Here is a 7,036-nt window from a genome sequence, read left to right on the forward strand (position 1 = left end):
TGGATGGGGCATCCACAGCCTCTCTGGGCAGCTGTTCCAGCACCTCACTACTCTCACAGTAAGAGATTAACTCCCTCGTGCAGCTATCAATTCCCCTGGGTGACTGCAAAGAGCTGGGACAGCCTGTGCATGCTCAAGCAAAGCCCATTTGGGGCTCAGTTCAGGCTTAAGCACACCTCACTGCTAACAGCAATAATCAATCACACTCCTCTACAGGAGGCTTCAGGCAAGAGGCCAGAGAGAATCACACAAATTTGCTTTAGAGAAGCGAGACCACAGGGCTGACCAAGCAGGAGGTGGGAAGCAGCAGTACAGAACTCAGGGCTGTTTGTACACAGTGCATGGGGATGAGCAGTCCCACAGAGCTGCTGAGCTGAAGCAGGGAATTCTGATTCCTACTAATTGAAATCATAAAGGATGTGTACTTGGGGACTAGGAAACCATGAAGGATGTGTATTTGGGGACTAGGAAATTCCCTCCTTTGCTTTTCAGGCAGTTCTATTTTTTCCCAACTTAATTTTGGGTGTTCCTGGAAATATTTACTTGGAAGTGCTTAAAAAAAATCTCTGCAAAGTGTGTCTGCTTCCCACATACAATTTTGCTATCTTTTTTTCTTCTGCCCTTTGCTGCCAAAAAACAGCTCTCGCACGGATATGTACTCTCTGAAAATAAAGAAATAATTTGAGAATGGAATGGAATCCTCCTAGTGAAAATGCATGGCGTTGCCATGGGGAAGGTGTACCTTGGGCACGAGGTTATGTCCACCCTCCTGCTGTGTGCCCACCTTCCCACTCAGCACGGCAGGAGTTGGTCAATTGTTTTGAAAGGTTCCATGGAAAACCAACCCTGCTGTCCAAGCAGCTCCAGCAGTTCAAGCAGTGTGAGCCAGCACTGCCTGCTTACAGCAGCCCACCTTGGAATGGACACTGGAACCACCAGTGACTTTGCCCTATCCTGCAACGATGTCTTGATTCTCAGCATCATTTTCTGTGGTGCATTTGATGTTTGGCATTTGTTGGTTAAACTTCTCATTCCGACCAATACAAATACATCCAAAGAGCCAGGCAACCTGCTGGGACTCGAGGGCAAAGCCATTGTGATGGGAGGAATTGAACAATTTCTGCCTCCTGTGCGTCTCTGCAAAGCATCCTGATGGCCATTGGAGAAGGTGAGGAAAAACATACTTCAAGTGCTGCTTCGTTCTCCTCTGGGATTGAAAGGATCAATAAAAAGCATTGAGGACAAAAGAATTAAAGAGGGGAAGGAAGCCAAGATGAAAAGGTAAGAGGCTCGTTTTGATTCCTTAACAGAATAAATGGCCCACGTGGCTGCTGCTCCCAAATGCTTCAAACAAAATGCTCCACGGTTCTTACTCAGAATACAAAGAATGGTTTAAATGAAACCCTCTCCTATTAAATCATTATTTACTTTGAATTTCAGCCTCAGAATGAGGGCACATCACTGGCAGAGACACAAGCTCTGTGCTCTGTGCTCCTGCCTTGGCAAGATGCACCATCCGGTGGTTCTGCGGCTGCCCCTTGAGAATACTGCTGTCAGCACTGCTGTTTGCTTGATTGTTGTGTCTCTGAAGGGAAGGAACATCGCCTGAGACCCTTTTTTCTGCTCATTCTTGTTCCTTTGTCCTTCCTGCCAATGCTTGAGTTAAGTACACAGCTAATTTTTGGCTATTTGAGATAATTGAAAATCGCTAAGAAAAGCTAAATTTCCAGACAAGACACTTTTAAGGGGAATTCAAAATGCTTCAATATGAAAACAACAAAGCAAAATAATTTCAGCTTCTCAAAAAGAAGCTGTATTCCTGTACATACTTCTAATGGTAAGAAATATTTCTCAGAATTGGAGGTGTACTCTTCACTGATTCCTGAGAAATACACAGATGTGTTTGCTTACAAATGGCAAAGAGGAGCAAAAGACATAGGGATTAATCATGAATGATCATCCTCTCCCAGCACTAAATCAAATCAGTACTCAGCACCCTAACCATGACCTTTCACAAGCAGAGCCACCTCACGAGGGGCAAAAAAGCACTGATGTGAGCAGGAATTTGTGCAAGAAGTGAGAAACCACTGCCCATACTGCCCACAGAGTCCCACTTCTATCTCAGCCCTGCACTTATGTTTGTCATATCTTTAAGCTACAGGAGGTCATAACACTCCTGGCTCAGAGCACACTCAACTGGCAGTGATATTTACTTTGCTGATATGAAAGTTTATTTTACTTCTTTTGCCTGTAACAGATTGATGCTCAGATACGACAACAGAGAAGTGTTTAAGTGCAGGTAGACATACAGAAAAAAATAAACCAAAACAACAGGCTGAGATAGACTGAGAGATGCACTATTTTCAGGTATAAAATAAAACAAGATGTAGATTCCTATTAACCTGGAGAAGAAATAAAGGCAGGCTCTTTCCTTGTCAGCAGCAGCGAGCCTCCGACAAGGAGCTGCAAGGTCAAATCTGCTGATAGATGAGCGTGGAGGAAGATGGAGATAAAAGAAGCAAAGCTTGCTCAGATCATCAGCTCGAGCTCTCAGGAGTGCTGGTGGCTAAAAAAAGCCCCATGTTGCATGCAGCCAGGTGTCACCTTCTCTTGCAGGAGTGGCTGTGGCTGACCCACTGCTGTTGCTGATGAATGCCCAGAGGAAGGCAGTGAGGCCGCTTATTTTGATGTATTTTCTCCCTATTAAAAAATCCTGCTTAGGTATTAGGCTCCAGAAAAATGTCCCATTAATGAGGAGCCAATAGAGACTTTTCAAAGCACCTGACAGAGCCAAAGCTATAAATTCTCTGAATTAACTCGAGTGGAGTTATGGATGCAAATAGGAACACAGCCAGTAACGAATTAGAAGAATTCAGCCTCAAATTCATCAGCGTCTCAGTTCATATTTTAGCCTCTCAGTGGTCCAGAAATGATGAGGGAAGGAACAGAGCTGACACTATTAACAAGGCTGCTGAACACTCTTTGTAAGCCCTGCTGGCAAGAAGCTTTGGGAGAAGTGTGATAGCTCAGAGTGCTCTACCTGAGCACCAGCAATCGCTGCATGCTGTGTCCATCCGTCCTCCCCAATGCGCTGCTCCTCATCACCCCCTGGGCTCTGCTGAATGATGCTGAGGAAAAACAGATCTGGGGCTGCTCTGCGTAGAGCCCAGGGGTTGGATATGAGAGGTGAAGACAACGTGGCGGACTGCTAGAGAAGCTGTGTTTGTTTTTATCCAAGGGAGAACAGGAGGACGGCTGTAAAACAGTAACAGATATTTCAAAAAGGGCCATTTATAGGAAAGGAAAACATTCTGCAGTGAAAGTTAGAAGCTTTTTGCTTGCAGCTCAAGCAAGTCAATTATCCCAGAGCAGAAGTGTTTGACTCTATTAGTGAAGTAATGCTTGAGCCAGGTGGACTGAAATCTTTCACTTCTATTTTTCCTCGTGATAAAAGATCCTCCACCATTGTGCCTTACATTTATTTTAAATGCAGGCCCATGGTTATGCAGCCAGGTTTTAACAAGGTTTTAGCCAGTCTTTGTTAAAAATGCAAGGCATATTTTCTGTATTTATTCACATATGAAAAAATCCAGATTAGGGACGTGCCTTACAGCCCATTGTTATAAGAGCTCCTTGTTGTGGTGGACCAAAAATGTAAATGCTCTCTTCTGAACTAATTATCTCTGTTCCCCTGGAAGAGACAAGCAGCTCTAAAGCATGATTTACTCTGCACATTCAGTCAGTGACCCCAAGAGAGGAAAGCAGACGTGTCTATTTCTCCCTTTCAGCTTTCAACTAAGTCCAGACAATTGCTGCAAACTGAACTCCCACACTATAGACATCTAAACTTAGATTCAATGACTCCCCTCTCTTGAGACTGTCACCAATCTTTGCAGGTTACAGGGCTCCAGGCACAGAAAGGGGGAAAAAAAAAGCAAACTCATTGCTTTTTATTCACACAAATGTTCTCAGCTCTGGCACTGGACAAGTCAAGCAGCCCTAATGAACACCTGCCTGTTTGTCTCAGAGACAGCATGCTGAGGTGTAATATGCAGCTCCGTAATTCGCTCCGAGCATTTGAAAGAAAATAATTCCCTTTTTTTTTTCTTTCTTTCTTCCCAAAGTGTTAATAGGAGGCTCAACTACTTTCTAAGCACACCTGAAATTAAGGGTAGCAGGTGTGGAGGTGGAAGGGAGAGATCAGCTCCTGCCCTTACTTTTGTTCCAGAGAAGTTGCTGTCTTAATTAAAGCTGTGGCTGAGCAGTGTCCCAATGACAATTCTGCTCATGTCTGTATGATTCATGGATGCAGTGAGGGATCCATCCATCCCCAGTGCTGCATCCATCCCCTGGCAGCAGAGGGAATATCCACATGCTCCAAGCTGCTTTGCACTCTGGGCCTGGGATGGCTTCCAGGTTTCCATCCATGCTACCAGTGCTGACATTTTTCAGGTGAAGCTCTCTTCAGAAGAGCTTAAATAGCTGTTGATAATACCAATTTCTTTTCCAAGCTGCATTTCACCCAGCATGCAGAAGTAGAGCCACTGTCAATAACAGATTGAGGTACCAAGAAGGGGACTTTGGTTCTGCCTGAACAAGCCTAAATAGCACAGTGGGAAGCCATTTGCCATCAGCATTTGCCAAAGGCTGGCTGTGCTGTCACTTTTTCTCCTCTATATGCCACTTCACATCTCATTTCCATCAATGAACAATTCTTAGTGCCTTTCCATGTGATTGAAAGCACGCTGCTGTTGGTAGGGATGCAGGCAGAGCACCTGTGGCCCATCACCTTTGCTTTCCAGTGGTTGTGAAGGCAGTCTGGACTTCTACATGGATCCTTCAGACAGCAAATGTGTGGTGAGGTGGACTCCAAAGATTCTTTGCTTAGCAGAATGGGTTTGGATACTACAGGCATCGTAAGAGGTGACACTGTGCACTGAAAAAAGAGAAGTCCTGATGTGGGAAGGGGACACTTGCTGTGTGTTTAGCTTAGCTCTGGGAGATCCAGCCTCTGCTGTGTGCTGGGACCCACGCAGGTTTCCGGAGCACACAACTCTGTTTTCCTGTGGATCACCCATATAGCTGCATACAAACAGCTCTCCACTCATTCCCACACACCATCCTGCAGTTTCCAGTTGTGCATCATTTTCTTCTTCTCTTTTTTTCCCCATTCTAATCAATGATGACTCCCTGATAGGTCTAACAACCTAACGATAAGGTGATGCTGATGTCAGTAATGATATATAATGTTGGCTCTTTTGCTCTAAGATCCAGCTTTATCTACCTGCTTCTTCACTCCAAAGACTTATCTATCTAACATCCTCAAATATGCTTTGTTTTCTGTCTGCTCTTGATAATGCTGACAATGACAGACAACGCAATTTGCTTTTGCAGGCTTCAAACACAGACTCACCAGAGCTGGCACCCGGCAGCTGTCCAAGCAGATGACTTGTCAGAGCTTCGCTGCAGGAGCAACAAATTGTTTCTCATTGATTTCAGTTCCTTGCCCAGCTGGGGATCTGAAATTGGAGGAGGCTATAGCTAGGAAACATGTTCCTCAGCCTCCAAAGGACAATTACCACTCTGTGGCCGGATCCTGAGGAGCAAATACACACTCTGAGACTTCAGAGGTAAATAAGAGATAAATACCCAGGCACACAGATTAGATTACACCAGAAATTGTTGTTGCGGATGGGTTTGTTTAAGAACTGCCAGTGTCAAGCATAAATACATGGAATAAAATGCCAGGCTAGCTCTTCCCCAGCAACCAGGATATTCCCAGAAAAAATCATGAGGATTTAGGGGATATTTAATAACATTCGCCATCTGCTTTCTGGACATTTAGGGGATGCATATTTCATGATGACAAAGCTCTCTCCACTACCATATAGAAATGTGTGGAAGGGAAGAGTCTCCCAGGATGCTGCCAGCTCACTGAGATTACCTTTTCACACACACACAGGCACTGGGTGTCTCACAGATGGGTTTTTCTATCCATTCTTTTTTTCTCTCCACAAGTGGCTCAAAGCTGAAGGGGTGTCAAGGGCCATAGAAACTTGACTGAAACCCTGCCTGTTTCTCCAGGAAATGTGTGTAATCCTGGCTCTATGACCTCACTGTTCACAGCACCAAGAGGAACGCTTCCAGCTCTGTTCTGAGTGTGCATTTCATAATAATCTCAAACAAAGGATCCAAGAGGGAGCATCCCAGACAGACTGAAAAGCCAACAGACAGAAGAAAATTGCCACAGTACAGTTCTCCATCCTGCACTGAATCCCTGAAAGAAAAAAATATAAATCCTTTTTATTCTTTTTGGTTTGGGTTGGGTTTTTTGCACTAAGCATCTTCTTGGTGATTGATGTTGCTGGCAGTCCTGGGGACAAGAGCTCCCTCATCTCCTGCAGCACAGACAACAAGGTGATGTACTTCACTGGGATTTTTCTGGGGGGGGTAAGGATCTTCTGTGACTGGAATAAAGGAGGAGGGGACAGCCCAGGCGAGAAAGCATCTCTCTTTGAGGATCTCTCTCCACCTCCAAATCCTACATCTGCTGAGGACTGTGGCCCTATGGGAGCTCAAGATGCCACCCTGCTATGTGGCTTCCTTGGTGCTAACAGCAGAGACACAAGAGACTCCTGGCACTGGACCCTGAGCTTTTAGGGGGAGCAGTAATTCCATTGAACTGTTTGGAAAATGCCACCAATGGAGAATGTAACAGCATTCTCCTACAAGCGACAGAAAGACCCTCTGTCCCTCATCCTCTGGAAGACAAGGAGGGCCAAAACATTCTGGAGATGCAGTAGCATCCTACACTGAATGCAATGGGTTTGCCTTGTGTAGGGACAATGGGAACGAAGGACACTGGTAACTGCATGCCTGTTTTTCAACACCGGCACCTGCTGAACAGATCCTGCTGCCTCTCTCCTCTCCATTTCCAAACCAAAACACGCATACATACATTCAAGTTTATGTATATTAATGCCAGATAGGGCCTCAGCTCAGCTCTGCTAACAAAAGCACAATCTGTGCATTCCTG

At 45.1% G+C, this 7,036-nt stretch overlaps 1 long non-coding RNA gene across 2 annotated transcripts; it reads right to left on the reverse strand.

The window, feature by feature from the left end:
• Nucleotides 1–6: 6 nt before the first annotated feature.
• On the reverse strand, nt 7–6,281 carry LOC109371110. Of its 2 annotated transcripts, XR_002121796.2 has the most exons (4): nt 5,945–6,281; nt 5,414–5,519; nt 4,790–4,936; nt 7–3,255 (listed from the first exon to the last, which is right to left on the reverse strand). It is a non-coding gene; the product is annotated as an uncharacterized LOC109371110 (long non-coding RNA). The 2 variants fall into 2 exon arrangements; XR_002121797.2 differs by lacking the exon at nt 4,790–4,936 and having other exon boundaries at nt 5,945–6,273.
• Between the last annotated feature and the right edge of the window lie 755 nt (nt 6,282–7,036).

This window comes from Meleagris gallopavo, chromosome 29, assembly GCF_000146605.3.
Source record: "Meleagris gallopavo isolate NT-WF06-2002-E0010 breed Aviagen turkey brand Nicholas breeding stock chromosome 29, Turkey_5.1, whole genome shotgun sequence".
Lineage (NCBI taxonomy): Eukaryota > Metazoa > Chordata > Aves > Galliformes > Phasianidae > Meleagris > Meleagris gallopavo.